General features: G+C 34.2%; 1 protein-coding gene across 4 annotated transcripts in view; it reads left to right on the top strand.

The window, feature by feature from the left end:
• LOC116417907 (cytosolic carboxypeptidase 1-like) overlaps window positions 1–18,190 on the top strand; it is a 252,213-nt gene that overhangs the window by 115,319 nt on the left and 118,704 nt on the right. Inside the window, exon 4 of one of the 4 annotated variants that reach the window (XM_031933054.1) lies at window positions 39–193. The exons of the other annotated variants lie outside the window; for them this stretch is intronic. The gene's annotated coding sequence lies outside the window, so the exon portion shown is untranslated. The remainder of the gene's footprint in view (window positions 1–38; window positions 194–18,190) is intronic. 4 annotated transcript variants of the gene reach the window in all.

Here is an 18,190-nt window from a genome sequence, read left to right on the forward strand (position 1 = left end):
TGACTGATTTTTATTTATTTTTCTTTTATTCATTTTAGCGCTGACTTCCACGTTTTGAATTACTAGAGGAACTATATTTTCTCAGTAATAATCTCATGCAATGGCGCCGTAAACAATTGGGCCTGCGTCCTTATTTCCGGATGTGATAGGTCTCTCCGACGTCGACGTGCATCGATTATGCGCGACAATCGCCGTAATTATCAGCGATATAGCTACTTTTTGCTTTTAGTTGAATCTTAATGTTACCATTACGTAAAATATCTACGACTAAATAAGGTCTTTCGTATTGATCTTTTAATTTATGAATTTTTCCGCCTTTATGTAACCTGTGACGAGACACGAGTCTCGCATATAAACATGTGTGAAGGCGGCCGCGATAGACGCGGCATGCGCAGCGAGCGCGTGCGCGCATCGAACGAAAGGCAAGTCTGCACGACGCAAAGTAAGCACGCGCGCACCAACCAAAAGGTAAGTCCGCATAGCACGAAGCGCGGCGGCCGGCGTGCAATTCAGCCGTGACGCGACAGGCGGCGCACGGTGTGAAAAATAATTTTTTTTGTATCAAAACCTAATATCTCACGCTTGAGTAAACGGAATTGGATGAAATTTGGTTAGAGAATAGTTTGAGTTATGTGGAATAAGAGAAAAATATTTAGAAGGACCACAATAGTTTTCGGGAGCCCCAAAATTCCATTTTTTACCAAAAATACACAATTTATCATATTTAAGTGGATTCTCTTGAAAACTGAAAAAGCTAAGACAACTTTTTTCGATAGATTTAAGTTCAGTAGGCAAAAATTTGTGATTCGCATAGTTTTTTTCGAGCGATCGAAACCGTTGTCACGCGACAGATTTCAAGAGAGTGCGTCAGCATTAAGATTGAGTCGGCCTGGTTTATAGACGATTTCAAATTTTGGTTTTCTCTCTTCGACTCGTAACATTTATTGGAGGTTCAGTGCACGTGATTTGAGAATTAATTTCAGCGTTTTCTTCGAAGAGTCTCTTCGACACGACTCTCCTGTTTGCAAGATTTCATAGATTCAATTGTTCATCGCCGAATTCGTCGTTTTGAAGAAATAGCATATCATTGATAAAGAAATAGGAATACTCTACGTCGCTAATTCGAGGCAGTTTCTTTCGTAACAGAGTTTTGCGCTCGTTTGTTGGAAGAGATTGCTCCCCAATATTCCCGCTTCATGATAGGAAATTCATCAGATACTACATAAAAGTAAATGTTTAAACCATCGTAATTGACTGTTAAAGTTCCCAATGTTTATTTCGATGCAGAGGTTATTCCTCACAGTAAAATTATTTCTTGTGAATTTATCGGCAAATAAATAAGGACGTGTGAACTTTTTAATAAATTTCGTGAGGAACCAGTACCTAACATAAAGGTAGCAGGTCGTGTTAATTCCTTGGTATTGATTTCGATATTAGGTGCGCAATTTTTCTGATTTAAGTTGACAGTGGCCTTGTAGAGGATGCATTCGCTCCCTGAGCATCTGGGATCAAGCGAGCACTTAAAGCGGCAGCCTCTCCGCCAACGCGAGGATTGCCGCGACCGTTTTCCGTCGTAAAGTTTCCCTCTTGCATACCCTTCATTAATTTGTAACAACTTCGTTTAGAATGCCTTGGTTTTTGGCAATAATAGCAAACGAAATTTGCCGGCAAACTGGAAGGTCGATTATTTGAGGTTTAATTATTATTGTTGTATATCATATTGTTATTCAAAGCCGTTCCATTATTCGGATTATAACGACTATTGGCACTATTATTATTGTTGTAGTATTCGGACGACCTTTAGAACGATCGCTGTTTCCATTAATAACATTTGGACGATTGTTATTTCCATTTTTGCGATTTTGAAAATAAGTATTTCCTTCGCGTGGTCTATCAAAGCAAATGTTATCAGTAGTTGCGGATCCTAAGTTATGAGAAAAGTTATTATTATAACGAAAGTTCCTCTCAAATCTATTCGAATTATTATTACGATTATAAGTTGATCGTTTCGGTTATTATCTCGACTGTTATTATTCCCGCTAAAAGATGGGAGACGAGTATTGTTTGTATTCCAATTTGGCTGCGGAGAGCGATTATAATTAAAATGTAAGCAGAATTTGAAGCAGTTCATCGCGACATGTCCAGCTTCATTGCAAAAATTGCACATTATCTCTGGAGTGGCTTCTACAACGTTTACACTCCGAGTTACTTTTGGTTTCAATCGCGCTTCTTCACGCCTTGAATTTTCGTCACTCTCTCCCGTCTAATACAATCCTTTTCTAATTCCGCGTTAAATTGTTTTTGTCCGTGGCTCTTCCTTCGAGCACCGCGGCTTTCTTGATTTCTTTTTCGATTTCCCGAAGGCAATTCGAGTAAACGACTACACTTTCTGTCGGACGCTGTGTGATTTTAGCTAGTTCACCCGAAACTTGGTGATACGTTTTTGACGATCCAAAATTACTCTCAAAAAATGGAATGACTCCATCGATAGTTTTGAATTTTTGTTCCCTTGCGCACGCTAATGCATCGCCAAAAACGCGCATTCGAATAAGGCGCGCACAGTCTTCTTCGTTCCCATCGGGGAGAATATCTTGCGCTTTAGTGCAACCGTCGACAAACTGTGGTAATGATATGTTTGATCCATCGAAACGAGGAATTAAATCAAGCGTGTCCTTTAAAGATATCCCTTTTATTTGTGGCGCTATTTTTTCCTTATTACTCTCGATTTCACTTTCACTATTTTCTTCATTTATAATTTCGTCGAAGTTTAGACGCGTCTTCGGAGCAATTATTTGTAAAGGATTTATTGTATTTCCAATTGGCGTAGAAAACTGTTCGTTATTATCTGTGTGGTCGCAAGCATCGTTAGGACTATTCTTAAATGCAGCAATTCCCTAAAAATTTGTAATCCGTCGGCGGACGTAGTCGTATACGCTAGAATGTTTTTCTTCCTTTGTAAGTTTTCCACTTAATTCGCCAAAGTTCACTGGACTTTGAAAATAGTCATCTAAAACTTTTTTTTTCGCGCAGGGACTTGATTGGATGTTTATGTGATTCGCGAATTTATTGCGTAATTCTCCTGCTTCTTGCACGACTTCTGCCGATTTTGCCAGGAACTGTTTCGATAGTAACTATATTTGTTTATTTGCTTGTATTTCTTCAAATTTCGTTAAATTTTTGGGAATTACATCACTTTTTACTTTATCTTGCGATTGGGTATTAGTTTCTGTCGTATTAATAATAGTCGCGTTTTCGACGGTCGAGTTTATCGAGGAGCTGGATAAAATTCTGTATATTCTCTAAGTTAAGGGATTCAGACAAATTCGAGTTGGTTAGCAATTCAGTCAATAGATTTTTCTCTGATTCGACTAATTTTAATTCGTGAGCGGCGTCGCTTGTCCTGATATTAGTGAAATAGTTTAAGTCCCGATTGACTAAAAATATCAGAGTCCCAATAGTAGTTCGACGGAAAAAGTTAAAGTACCGAGATGCTATACCGGGCCGGGCTCGAGCTAAGCTTGCGCGTGGTGACGATTTTTGAGGCAGAATGAGAACGTGCGGACTTGTTGCTGGGCTCTTTTATGCCCTTCTAGCAAAGGTGATCTCCAATTTTTCGTCTCTTCGGCTGGGTGTGTGTTTGGCTAATTAGGAGGCCCATATGCAGCTTCTTGCCTTATTTGAAGCTTTAAATGTGTGTGACCTTGCAGGGAGGGCCAATCAGAAAACCAGAGTAAAAATCCTCTCCTCTAATACATCGAGTCTCCTTGTACTCTTTTCCTGTCAAACCCGCCTTTGATTTACTTCTCTTATCTGCGGACTTACAGAAGCACCTCTATGCATTTTGAGCCGGCTTGCACGGTGTCCTCTTTGGCGGCTTTCCGAGCTTCCAGAGCGCGTGAATTATGTGTCACTAGCCGATAGCGCTGCGCGCTCTGTGGGTTTTCCCTTTATTGCCCGTGCATCGCTTTCTGGTATGCGCGGTCCATGATGTATAGTAGGCTTCTTATTTTTTCTCTCTACTTGTGCTGTGCCGTGTTCTGTACGATAAAGTCGTAATGTAGGCGTGCGTATCGGTATGTTTTGCTTGGTATCCTGCCGTAGAGTCGTAATGTGTGTGTGTATATCGGTGTTCCTCGCTTGGTCTTATGCCTCTGCTGTAGAACCACAATGTAGGCGTGCGTATCGGTGTGTCTTTTTTGGTCTTAATTCGTTTCGTCTCTCTCCTACCATCTCTGCGGGGCAACGTTTTCAAGCTTGATTTCACTTTTATATGTTCTCGTGCTTTTAATTCTTCTACATCATTATGTTTTTGTTCTATTTTATCATTATTGTTTTATGTGAGTCTACTATTATTATTGATTTTCTTAATGATTTTACTTGTCAACATTCGAATTTAATTGTGTTTTTATTCTTACTTTGCCTTACGTTGTTGTTCCGTGTTCTTATCTATTCAATTAATTATTGGATGTGTCAAATACTATCGATTTCGTATTTAGGGTCTGTTTAATAATAATCTGAGTATCCCGATGCCAAGTATATTGTTATACTTTGTGATATCGAAAGCGTATTGTGACCTACATATTCTGAGTATGCTATATTTTATGATACGCTGCATTCTAGTGGAAAGGGTATCGATTTATTTACTTTATAATAACTAGCCTAACTTGTTCTTAATATATCAAAATGCGAAAGAAAGTGAGCATTTCACAATACTATTTATGTCAGAAAATCAAAATCGAATCATGATATTATCGATGTTAAACAGAACTATATAAAATTACGCAGTATTTTTTATAACCAGATTTTCTGAAATATATTTAATTATACGTTAAAAGAATTTAACAAGTTTTTATTATTGTTATTAATTTCACTGCCTGACATCCTGGACCTACACAAATATCTAAATATCTAGACCTATAAAGAATTAATTCATTTGATCTATTGGCATAATTACGATGCACATCATGGAATAATCCTTACTTTTCTATATCACTAGAGGGATACCCCCCCCCCTACTCGCTTCGCTCGCCAACCCCCATGTTCGTTGCAAATTAGTGTGCCAGTAATGAAAAAAATTTTACTGTCGCTGGTTCAGAAATTTAAAAAGTAAAGCGAAGGTAAAAAAGGAAAGCAAGCTATGCTATAAAACTTTTAGTTTTTTTTTGGCTTACTTTAATAACAAAAACCATTACAATTTTCATGGCAGGCAAATGAATTCAAGTTACTACAAAGTCTTCATAATAAAAATTCCTGTATTTTTCCCAAACAGTATGTGATAATGGTAATTTATTTACGATTAGAAACCAAGCAAAAAACAAACGTAATTGCTTTGGATACATAATAGTACATGCCTTATCAAATATATAAAAAATTTCTAGATTGTTTTAAATTAATCTTATGGCTATTGCTGTTTAAGTAAATGTTGAATACGTTTTATTGTCAAAGTTATTTAAATCATCAAATGAGGTTGCCCCTTTAACTCTGTGTTATATTAATTTTAAGTGAAATAACTCTCATTCGTTAACAATCACGCAGATTAGTCTTCCTAAAGTATTTAAATAGTTTGTACGTCTAATCCACTTCTTTTTCGTAAAAACATAATGTTACACACAAAAAATTTCTGGCATAATCATCAATTTTATCAAGGTTAAACCATGCTGTTAAATTGTTACCAAGCGTCAGAGAGTGTCCCACCAACCAAGCGTCAGAGAGCGTGGTGATCATTGTTAGTAGTATTTTATAAGGTTAAGGGTCATACCCTGACGCAGAAAATCGATCGATTAATCACGTAATTTATAAAGTGATTTTTCGAGTGATTATCAAGTGATGTATCAGGTAACGTTTCGGCGTTATTTAACACTTGATAAATCACTCTATAAATCACTCTATAAATCACTCTATAAATCACTCATCCAATTTCTGTATTTAACGTAATTAACAAAAAATAATGTTATTACATAACTTAAAGTATTACAGAAACGTTTATTTACTAAAAATCTAAAGAACATTGAACAAAAAAAAATATAAAAAATGTTTCCTGGCCAAGGCTTGAACGCGGATCCTCAGCGTAGTAATCCGCCATCCTACTATCTGAGCTATTTTCGCTTATACAGAACATTAGTTTAAATTTGATTTGCCTACTATTATACGTAGGCCAACGTTTTTATTTCTAAAATTATTTTGATCTGAGTATATAAATTAAAATTTAGTGACAATTACACGCAATCCTTATAGGCTATGTAACGGTCCTTAGATTTTTTTATGGGCATGCAGATTATGTATAAAACTAAGTAACTGATTATTCGTATCTTTATGATTTCCATGCAAGGTAGAACAAAATAACCATAAAAAGTAAATCAAAAGTTATTCTATTTATTTTTAAATAAGAAACTCACTTAAACTTAAGTCATGTATGAGCGAAAATAGCTCAGGTAGCCGGATGGTAGACTACTACGCTAAGAATCCAGGTTGAAGTTCCAACCGAGCAAAATTTTTTATATATTTATTTGTTCAAGGTGCTTTAGATTTTTAGTAAATAAACGTTTCAGTGATCCTTTAGATATGTAATAACATCAATTTCTGTTGATTACGTTAAATACAGTGTAATGAGCGGCGCGTATTAGTGTTTTCAGCGCGCTCGTTTGTCGCGAGGTTAGGTTAGAATAAAAGACGACGGGGTCATCTCCAAATCTGCGAGAGTATCCACTGTGTAACGGTCCAGACTTGTGTACACTGCAAGTGACACGCGCAGAAAAAATATCGCGACGAGGGAGTACATAAAAAAAGTGATCAGCGCCGAACCAATCAGCGAGCAGGAGTAGCAGCGGCAGACTGGAGGGGGAAGCGGCAGCAGTAGCTGCGTCGGAGCACTGGAAGGGGAAGCGCGCAGCAGTGGCTCGGCACAGTAGCGCCTCAGGAAATAAAAGGCGCCTCATCCAGCTCCTTAGCCTCATTTGCTCGACCAAGCTCGAACGGACAGGAGCAATACACTTTCTCTCCTAGTAGAGATGAGCTAGAGCATACTTTTTGTGCGCGAGTTAAGGTGCTGGTAATACGTCGAGTTCCTTATACTTGTGGTTTGAAATTAAATTAAAATTCTAAATGTAAAGTAAAACGTAGCAAATACAGCTCGACAGTCTAACGGAAACGCAGTCCGAATCCTCACCATCAGTCGAAACGCTCCGACTGAGCTCTACTTGAATATTTTTATTTAGTGGTCCGGGATGTCGTGGTATTTGAATCTCTTCTTATTTAGAATTTTATTTATGTGTTCTTAGTTCTTACTATTCTGTACTTGGCTAAGGTATTGTAGCCAAAACTAATATCGCTGACAGTAAATTTTGTGTTTGTATTTTACTTTAAGGTTTTTACTCAAACAATAATGTCCTATAAGAAGGTAAAGATGCAAAGCGATGTCAAAGTATTTCGTCCTTGACTAACGTTATATATATATATATATATATATATATATATATATATATATATATATATATATATATATATATATATATATATATATATATATATATATATATATATATATGGGACGTTCTACGTCAAACGTAACAAAGCTCTGCCCAAAATTCCTTTTGATTTAAAAATTTTTCAAAATATGTAAAATTTAGCATTTTTTATGTACTTTCAATTAGTGAGGGGTGTTTTTTAAAATTTTGTTCCCAGACGGAGCTACGCGTTCCCTAACCTTAAAAAATTACTACTTTACGAAATGATCAAGCTGTCAGAAATCACAGGGGCTCAGAAAAATTCTAAGCAACGACTCTTTTCATGTATTTTGAGCTGCTGAACAAGAATCCGATGGTATTTTTGACCGATACCTCAAGCGTTCGCCCCTAACCTCAAAAAACACCCCCCAAAATTGCTTTTTCACGTAGTTGAGAAGTTTATCCTGTGATCGACGGGAGGAAAATTATTGATAGAGAGTATTATGTATTTTGTGCTGCTGAACACGAAATCGGCCGGCTTTTTTACCGATACCTCAAGCGCTCGAGACTGACCTCAAAAAACCACCCAAAATGTCTGTTTTACGCGGTTAAGAAATTTTCGTCTAGAGGAAAATTATTGACGAAGGCTATTTTTATTAATTTTGAGCCACGGAATTTGAACACGAAGCTTATTTCTTTTGGTTTCTATTAGTTAAGTATATTCGATTAAAACCAAATGCCTTTAAAACCTAAATAATTAGATGGACGTACCTTTACTTTATACCTGTTAAAAACATTTTCGGTCGTGTATACTGATTCATGGATTCAAAGAAATAAATAGATGAAATGGACTAACTCCTTTTGGAAAATGATTGAAATACCTGTCATTTTAGAAAATTTATTGATTTAATTAACTCGATTACGTCAATTCCATATGGCGTTCATAATGACCAAATATTACGAAACTTCATAAGTAATCGGAACAAAGCCCGCGTTGTAATTGAATTTATTTTGAAAAGCCTTAGTTGGGATATTTTAAAAATTACCAAAATAAAAAAGAAATTTAGCTGTTTAGCTATAAAATTATACTAAAAATAGTAGAGAACCGTAAAGAAGCATGCTTTACAAGATTTTACAGATTTCTACCCTTTTATATTTTATATTTTTCTTTTACGTATTTCACATTTTGTGCAATCTAACATCTTTTCTAATTTTTTATTTTTCTGCAGTTTATAACGTTTTTAAAGTTTAAAATTTTTAAAATTCATCAAATTTAGAAATGTTATTAACTGCAAAACTAATCTAAAAATTGTGGACATTCGACCGTTTATTTATCGTTTTTTCCAATATTTCTCAAACTTTCATTCCAGCGTTTCAAAGTGTGGTATTAAAAGTTTTTAAAATGTTTTTAGAACCATTTCATGTTAGGAATAGATTAAAACATGCACTAAACATATATATTATTTATTTTATCATTATTATTGACAATAAGTATGTTTGCAGTATCAAGGGGCGCGACAGCGCCGCGCTGGCAAGAAAAAGTACGAAGTACGATTTGTCGACGGCGCAACCCTATATTCTTTGAAATTGGGTTTTCATAACCTTAAAAAAAATCTCGAGAGTATTTAAATCATTACTATTGTGCGTATGCGCATTCTGCTGGCATCCACTTGAATATATTAACCTAATCTTTCATGATTAAAAAGATTCATCCAAAAATATTAAGTTACTAACGTAATATTGCAAGTTGAAAATTTGCTCGGTATATTTCTTTTCGTTCAGAGTTTCCATCCTCTCCCGATTTTTTTCGTCTCCTTCGGTCACGTGACTTCCGGTGAGTATTATATTAGGTATTATACACCAGTGGTTAAAGTGGTTCATCTACTTGACCGACATTCGTCTGCTACTCGGCGACACACGCGATTATATGCATATAATAATGTTATACGATTATATGCGCGATGCGATCAATATCTAAAGCAATAGTAGCTTATTGTCTATCGAATAGATCAAGATTTCATGAAGTGCAATAGCAAGGAGGATATACTTTGTAAAAGATGTGGAATCTCTCAAAAACACTTTTTTCAAAAGTGAAAACCTTGGCAAGAAATATAACATTTATTTAAAAACACAACTGTTTAAATCCGATTAAGACCGACTAAAACTTATAATCAGATTAAATAGATTTTAATCGATTAAATAGGTTTTAATTCGATAATTTCCGATTAAGAAATCCAATTAAACCCTATTATCTTTCGAATCGGATTTAATAAGTTATTTTTACCAGGGCTTTTATATATTTAGATTGATTTTTTGCGATGAAATGATGTGGTATAAGTTTTTTTAAACTCAGAGACAATTCAGACGTAAAATCATTATCTTTTTAAAGTGGATTTATTTGTTGACTGCCAGATACTAAAAATTAATTCTTCAATCTTATTCTCGTATAATACAGAAGATACGTGTTCTTCAAATCTTAAAAATTACCACATTTTTGACAACTTCCTAAAAAACAAGCAGGATTCTGATTTCTGCATAAGATGAACGAAAAGCAATTGATATAACCATTTATTGGATCACCAGATCCCTTCGTGAGAATCATCAATTTGGATGCTTCAAGCATGGCCTTGAAATTTTGGTGTATTATACGCTATGCATGCCTCATTCACTAGCCAAAACACACCATTTTGGACGTAGTTCGGCGATTTTACTAAAGCTAATAGGAAATTGTGGACATTCTTCTTTAAAAGTTCGATACAATACTTTAATATCACATAGTAGCAATCTTTTTGGAACATACTGAGTCTCACCATTTTCGTTAATTTTAACTACATCTTTCTTATTCGGCATAACTCGACTGTTAATATCAGATTCATAAAATTTGTTTACCTCTTTAATTGTAATTTCAGGTAAAGTTTTCCCTTTTTTCGGATCAGAAATCGCTAAGATACCGAATTCATCTTTCAAATCTCTTGCCTTTTTAGCAATTCTTAAAGAGACATCAAACTCTGATTCAATATCGCGTAATGTTCAGCATTCAGGTGCTATTGTCAAAATAGAAACTATAAATAGATCGGCTCATTTAGAGAGTTATTCTCAGAAATCACAGGGGCTCAGAAAAATTCTAAGCAACGACTATTTTCATGTATTTTGAGCTGCTGAACAAGAATCCGACGGTGTTTTTTAATGATACCTCAAGCGTTCGTCCCTAACTTCAAAAAACACCCCCCAAAATTGCTTTTTCACGCAGTTGAGAGGTTTATCCTGTGATCGACGGGAGGAAAATTATTGACAGAGAGTATTTTTATGTATTTTGTGTTGCTGAACACGAAACCGACCGTCTTTTTTACCGATACCTCAAGCTCTCGTCCTTAACCTCAAAAAACCACCCAAAATGTCTGTTTTACGCGGTTAAGAAATTTACATCTACAGGAAAATCATTGACGAAGGCTATTTTTATGAATTTTGGTCCACTGAATTTGATCACGAAGCTAAATTTTATTTTTTTTACTTTTATTTCAGTGCACTTAAATAATGTAACTGATTACTGATAATATGGTTTATACTGTGCAATTTTTTTATTAATTCCTATGAAAGCACTCTGCGTTTTACAGGGTTGAGACTGTCTTTATTACAAGGCCCGCATTACTTTCCTTTTTTTTAATTTTTTTAAGTTTTTTAATTATTACTTTTATTTTTGTATATTTGTATTATTTTATTGAACATATTTTAAATTCAATTATTAATATTGTACTATTAATAATGGACTTGGTGCATTAGAGTATCTAAACACAGTAATATTTTGTCGGGAGAAACTAAAAACACATGTCCTTCTGAAATTTTTGTAACAGATGGTGCAGCCGAGGATCTTTTCTTTGGTGATCTTTTTTTTGCAATCTTTTTTGGAATAGTGAAAGAATGTCATTGTTTGGAACTTTTGTCTCGCCCAGTCATAAAGTTGTTTTGAATTTAAAATTGCTTCTGTAGCTTTGGCCTGTAAGCTGGTACGAGTAGCTTCTCTTTTTAACACGGCTCCTACTCCGTCACATGAACCCTTTCCATGAGCAGTAGCATGGAAATGCCAATCCGCCATTATTTGGAAATCTGATTCATGATTAACCAAGTTCATCATTGGATATCTATTTTTATAGTGCTGCTTTGCACCATCTGTGACGTATATAATCTTATTCATTTTTGGGAATCTTTTCTTTATTTCAGAAATAATCTTTTCTTGTAAAATATAAACTGCGGCATGAGTAGTACATTCAGAAAGTGCTATAAAACTACAATGCCTTATTTCATTATCTTCTCTGTAATATAGTACTGTAACATTTATTGTACACTGATAATTGTTAAAATGAAATTGCTGAGCAGCATCCTGAACGACGTAAGCAAAATTTTCCAAATAATCCATTTCCAGAAGCCCTTCGTTCGCTTGTAAATTATTCATCTGATCTCCCTGGTAAAAATAACTTATTAAATCCGATTCAAAAGGTAATAGGTTGTAATTGGATTTCTTAATCGGAAATTATCGAATTAAAACCTATTTAATCGATTAAAATCTATTAAATCTGATTTCAATTAAACCCTATTATCTTTCGAATCGGATTTAATAAGTTATTTTTACCAGGGCTTTTATATATTTAGATTGATTTTTTGCGATGAAATGATGTGGTATAAGTTTTTTTAAACTCAGAGACAATTCAGACGTAAAATCATTATCTTTTTAAAGTGGATTTATTTGTTGACTGCCAGATACTAAAAATTAATTCTTCAATCTTATTTTCGTATAATACAGAAGATACGTGTTCTTCAAATCTTAAAAATTACCACATTTTTGACAACTTCCTAAAAAACAAGCAGGATTCTGATTTCTGCATAAGATGAACGAAAAGCAATTGATATAACCATTTATTGGATCACCAGATCCCTTCGTGAGAATCATCAATTTGGATGCTTCAAGCATGGCCTTGAAATTTTGGTGTATTATACGCTATGCATGCCTCATTCACTAGCCAAAACACACCATTTTGGACGTAGTTCGGCGATTTTACTAAAGCTAATAGGAAATTGTGGACATTCTTCTTTAAAAGTTCGATACAATACTTTAATATCACATAGTAGCAATCTTTTTGGAACATACTGAGTTTCACCATTTTCGTTAATTTTAACTACATCTTTCTTATTCGGCATAACTCGACTGTTAATATCAGATTCATAAAATTTGTTTACCTCTTTAATTGTAATTTCAGGTAAAGTTTTCCCTTTTTTCGGATCAGAAATCGCTAAGATACCGAATTCATCTTTCAAATCTCTTGCCTTTTTAGCAATTCTTAAAGAGACATCAAACTCTGATTCAATATCGCGTAATGTTCAGCATTCAGGTGCTATTGTCAAAATAGAAACTATAAATAGATCGGCTCATTTAGAGAGTTATTCGATAAATTAAAATTTATTTAGATGCTTCAATTAATCATGGACAAGTATACAAAAGCTATATCAGCTTAAAAGTTAATTGTGCCTGCTTCAAACTAATTTTTCTGTCATTAAAAATACCATGTGGAAAGTAACAGCTAATAATTTTTGTAGAATTAAAATATTTATAATGTCTGAGTCTACTGCAAAACATTCTTTTCCAACAGTTCATGTTGACAGATGTATTCATCCATTTAATATTAATGGTCATAGAGGTAAAGGTCTTCGCAAAGTTTCAAAAAAATTTTTGTTAGATTATTTAGATATACTTGAAACAGCTATGATTTGTTCATCTTCTAGAAAGTCGTACTCTTCTGTAAATTTTAATTTATCGAATAACTCTCTAAATGAGCCGATCTATTTATAGTTTCTATTTTGACAATAGCACCTGAATGCTGAACATTACGCGATATTGAATCAGAGTTTGATGTCTCTTTAAGAATTGCTAAAAAGGCAAGAGATTTGAAAGATGAATTCGGTATCTTAGCGATTTCTGATCCGAAAAAAGGGAAAACTTTACCTGAAATTACAATTAAAGAGGTAAACAAATTTTATGAATCTGATATTAACAGTCGAGTTATGCCGAATAAGAAAGATGTAGTTAAAATTAACGAAAATGGTGAAACTCAGTATGTTCCAAAAAGATTGCTACTATGTGATATTAAAGTATTGTATCGAACTTTTAAAGAAGAATGTCCACAATTTCCTATTAGCTTTAGTAAAATCGCCGAACTACGTCCAAAATGGTGTGTTTTGGCTAGTGAATGAGGCATGCATAGCGTATAATACACCAAAATTTCAAGGCCATGCTTGAAGCATCCAAATTGATGATTCTCACGAAGGGATCTGGTGATCCAATAAATGGTTATATCAATTGCTTTTCGTTCATCTTATGCAGAAATCAGAATCCTGCTTGTTTTTTAGGAAGTTGTCAAAAATGTGGTAATTTTTAAGATTTGAAGAACACGTATCTTCTGTATTATACGAAAATAAGATTGAAGAATTAATTTTTAGTATCTGGCAGTCAACAAATAAATCCACTTTAAAAAGATAATGATTTTACGTCTGAATTGTCTCTGAGTTTAAAAAAACTTATACCACATCATTTCATCGCAAAAAATCAATCTAAATATATAAAAGCCCTGGTAAAAATAACTTATTAAATCCGATTCGAAAGATAATAGGGTTTAATTGAAATCAGATTTAATAGATTTTAATCGATTAAATAGGTTTTAATTCGATAATTTCCGATTAAGAAATCCAATTACAACCTATTACCTTTTGAATCGGATTTAATAAGTTATTTTTACCAGGGAGATCAGATGAATAATTTACAAGCGAACGAAGGGCTTCTGGAAATGGATTATTTGGAAAATTTTGCTTACGTCGTTCAGGATGCTGCTCAGCAATTTCATTTTAACAATTATCAGTGTACAATAAATGTTACAGTACTATATTACAGAGAAGATAATGAAATAAGGCATTGTAGTTTTATAGCACTTTCTGAATGTACTACTCATGCCGCAGTTTATATTTTACAAGAAAAGATTATTTCTGAAATAAAGAAAAGATTCCCAAAAATGAATAAGATTATATACGTCACAGATGGTGCAAAGCAGCACTATAAAAATAGATATCCAATGATGAACTTGGTTAATCATGAATCAGATTTCCAAATAATGGCGGATTGGCATTTCCATGCTACTGCTCATGGAAAGGGTTCATGTGACGGAGTAGGAGCCGTGTTAAAAAGAGAAGCTACTCGTACCAGCTTACAGGCCAAAGCTACAGAAGCAATTTTAAATTCAAAACAACTTTATGACTGGGCGAGACAAAAGTTCCAAACAATGACATTCTTTCACTATTCCAAAAAAGATTGCAAAAAAAAGATCACCAAAGAAAAGATCCTCGGCTGCACCATCTGTTACAAAAATTTCAGAAGGACATGTGTTTTTAGTTTCTCCCGACAAAATATTACTGTGTTTAGATACTCTAATGCACCAAGTCCATTATTAATAGTACAATATTAATAATTGAATTTAAAATATGTTCAATAAAATAATACAAATATACAAAAATAAAAGTAATAATTAAAAAACTTAAAAAAATTAAAAAAAAGGAAAGTAATGCGGGCCTTGTAATAAAGACAGTCTCAACCCTGTAAAACGCAGAGTGCTTTCATAGGAATTAATAAAAAAATTGCACAGTATAAACCATATTATCAGTAATCAGTTACATTATTTAAGTGCACTGAAATAAAAGTAAAAAAAATAAAATTTAGCTTCGTGATCAAATTCAGTGGACCAAAATTCATAAAAATAGCCTTCGTCAATGATTTTCCTGTAGATGTAAATTTCTTAACCGCGTAAAACAGACATTTTGGGTGGTTTTTTGAGGTTAAGGACGAGAGCTTGAGGTATCGGTAAAAAAGACGGTCGGTTTCGTGTTCAGCAACACAAAATACATAAAAATACTCTCTGTCAATAATTTTCCTTCCGTCGATCACAGGATAAACCTCTCAACTGCGTGAAAAAGCAATTTTGGGGGGTGTTTTTTGAAGTTAGGGACGAACGCTTGAGGTATCATTAAAAAACACCGTCGGATTCTTGTTCAGCAGCTCAAAATACATGAAAATAGTCGTTGCTTAGAATTTTTCTGAGCCCCTGTGATTTCTGACAGCTTGATCATTTCATAAAGTAGTAATTTTTTAAGGTTAGGGAACGTGTAGATCCGTCTTGGATCAAAATTAAAAAAAACGCTCGTCACTAATTGAAAGTACATAAAAAATGCTAAATTTTCCATATTTAAAAAAATTTTTAGATCAAAAGGAATTTTGGGGAGAGCTTTGTTACGTTTGACGTGGAACGTCCCATATATATATATATACCCAGAAAACATCGCAAGGCAAAATGCAAGCAATTTGAAGGCAACATGACGTCGCGCACGCCGCGCACGAGCGGGCAAACTACCCCGGCTTTTTGACGTCAAGTTGCGGTCAAATTGCCGAGCGCGCGGATCGCGGCGCTGTACGCCGCGCAAAATGCCGGCGTGCACGCCGTCATATTGCAGGCATATTGCGGTCATTTTGACAGCGCGGATGCGCATTCGGCGAGCGTTCCTAACCTACAAATCTACAAATAAAGGCGCGCAAATTCAAAAATCTACAAATTTATTTATTTTTTAATTTTATTAGAACATTAAAACATTTTTTTTAAATACAACAAGTATGAAATTATTTGCCAATGGACATCAGGTTATTGAAGTAGTAAACAGCAAACCTGTAAAACAAATAATGAATAAATATAATATTAAAATTGTTATTATAATATATAATTAATATATTCAATAAACATTTACCTGATGTATAGATTAACTAGTACGAAAGTGGGCTGCGGATGGATTGCAAAAGGAAATCCTGAAATAAATCAAAGAAATTATATTAATTTTTTTTTTTGGGGGGTGGTTGGAAAGGGCCCCGACCGCGCCCTTCCCTGTGAGGCTCATCCCTTGAACCCTTAAAAGGCACCGAAGCTCTCCAACCTTCTGATGAACCTCCGTCCGTGCGATTATTTTGTTAATACACCTAAAAAATATAAAGTTTATTCAGTTTATGATTATAAGAAAGGCTAACAATATAAGAAAAGAATTTATAAAGTAAAAGACAAAGTTATTGCATGATTCAATAATTCAAAAAACAGTAAAAAATAATAGCATCATTTAATTTCTTATTATTAATTTTAATTTAAATCGAAAAAGAATTGAAAAAGCATGTCAATGTATGCATTCTGAAAGGTTCTTGACTAGTGAAATTAATTTTCTTTTTTAGATTGAGGTCTCTAAAATTTTACAGTTATTATAAAACCTATTACAAAACTATCTACCGTAGCAGATTTTATTTAACTTAACCCTGTGACACTGTTTACCTGAACAGCCAGACGCGCAAACTGGTAATGCGCCTCTGGCTTCACAGGTAAACAGCCACACAGAGTAGAGGTAAATGAAATCTGCTGTGGCAGATACTTTGGCAATACTTTTTATAATAACTGTACAATTTTACTGACCTCTATCTAAAAAAGAAAATTAATTTTACTGGTCATGAACCTTTCAGAATGCATACATTGAAAGGCTTTTTTAATTCTTTTTTAGTTAGAGGTCTCTAAAATTGTACAGTTATTATAAAAAGTATTGCAAAACTATCTACCGTAGCAGATTTTATTTAACTTAACCCTGTGACACAGTTTACCTGAACAGCCAGACGCGCAAACTGGTATGCGCCTCTGGCTTCACAGGTAAACAGCCACACAGAGTAGAGGTAAATGAAATCTGCTGTGGCAGATACTTTGGCAATACTTTTTATAATAACTGCACAATTTTACTGACCTCTATCTAAAAAAGAAAATTAATTTTACTGGTCATGAACCTTTCAGAATGCATACATTGAAAGGCTTTTTTAATTCTTTTTTAGTTAGAGGTCTCTAAAATTGTACAGTTATTATAAAAAGTATTGCAAAACTATCTACCGTAGCAGATTTTATTTAACTTAACCCTGTGACACAGTTTACCTGAACAGCCAGACGCGCAAACTGGTATGCGCCTCTGGCTTCACAGGTAAACAGCCACACAGAGTAGAGGTAAATGAAATCTGCTTTGGCAGATACTTTGGCAATACTTTTTATAATAACTGCACAATTTTACTGACCTCTATCTAAAAAAGAAAATTAATTTTACTGGTCATGAACCTTTCAGAATGCATACATTGAAAGGATTTTTTAATTCTTTTTTAGTTAGAGGTCTCTAAAATTGTACAGTTATTATAAAAAGTATTGCAAAACTATCTACCGTAGCAGATTTTATTTAACTTAACCCTGTGACACTGTTTACCTGAACAGCCAGACACGCAAACTGGTAATGCGCCTCTGGCTGTTCAGGTAAACAGTGTCACAGGGTGAAGTTAAATAAAATCTGCTACGGTAGCTGGTTTTGCAATACTTTTTATAACAACTGTACAATTTTACTGACCTCTATCCAAAAAAGAATTAAAAAATCCTTTCAATGTATGCATTCTGAAAGGTTCATGACCAGTGAAATTAATTTTCTTTTTTAGATTGAGGTCTCTAAACTTTTACAGTTATTATAAAACCTATTACAAAACTATCTACCGTAGCAGATTTCATTTAACTCTACTCTGTGTCATACTTTACCTGTAAAGACACACCCGCAAACTGGTATGCGCGTCTGGCTATATATTACAAAGCTATTTGTCTCAGCAAACT

This window comes from Nasonia vitripennis (genome assembly GCF_009193385.2).
Source record: "Nasonia vitripennis strain AsymCx chromosome 5 unlocalized genomic scaffold, Nvit_psr_1.1 chr5_random0005, whole genome shotgun sequence".
NCBI lineage: Eukaryota > Metazoa > Arthropoda > Insecta > Hymenoptera > Pteromalidae > Nasonia > Nasonia vitripennis.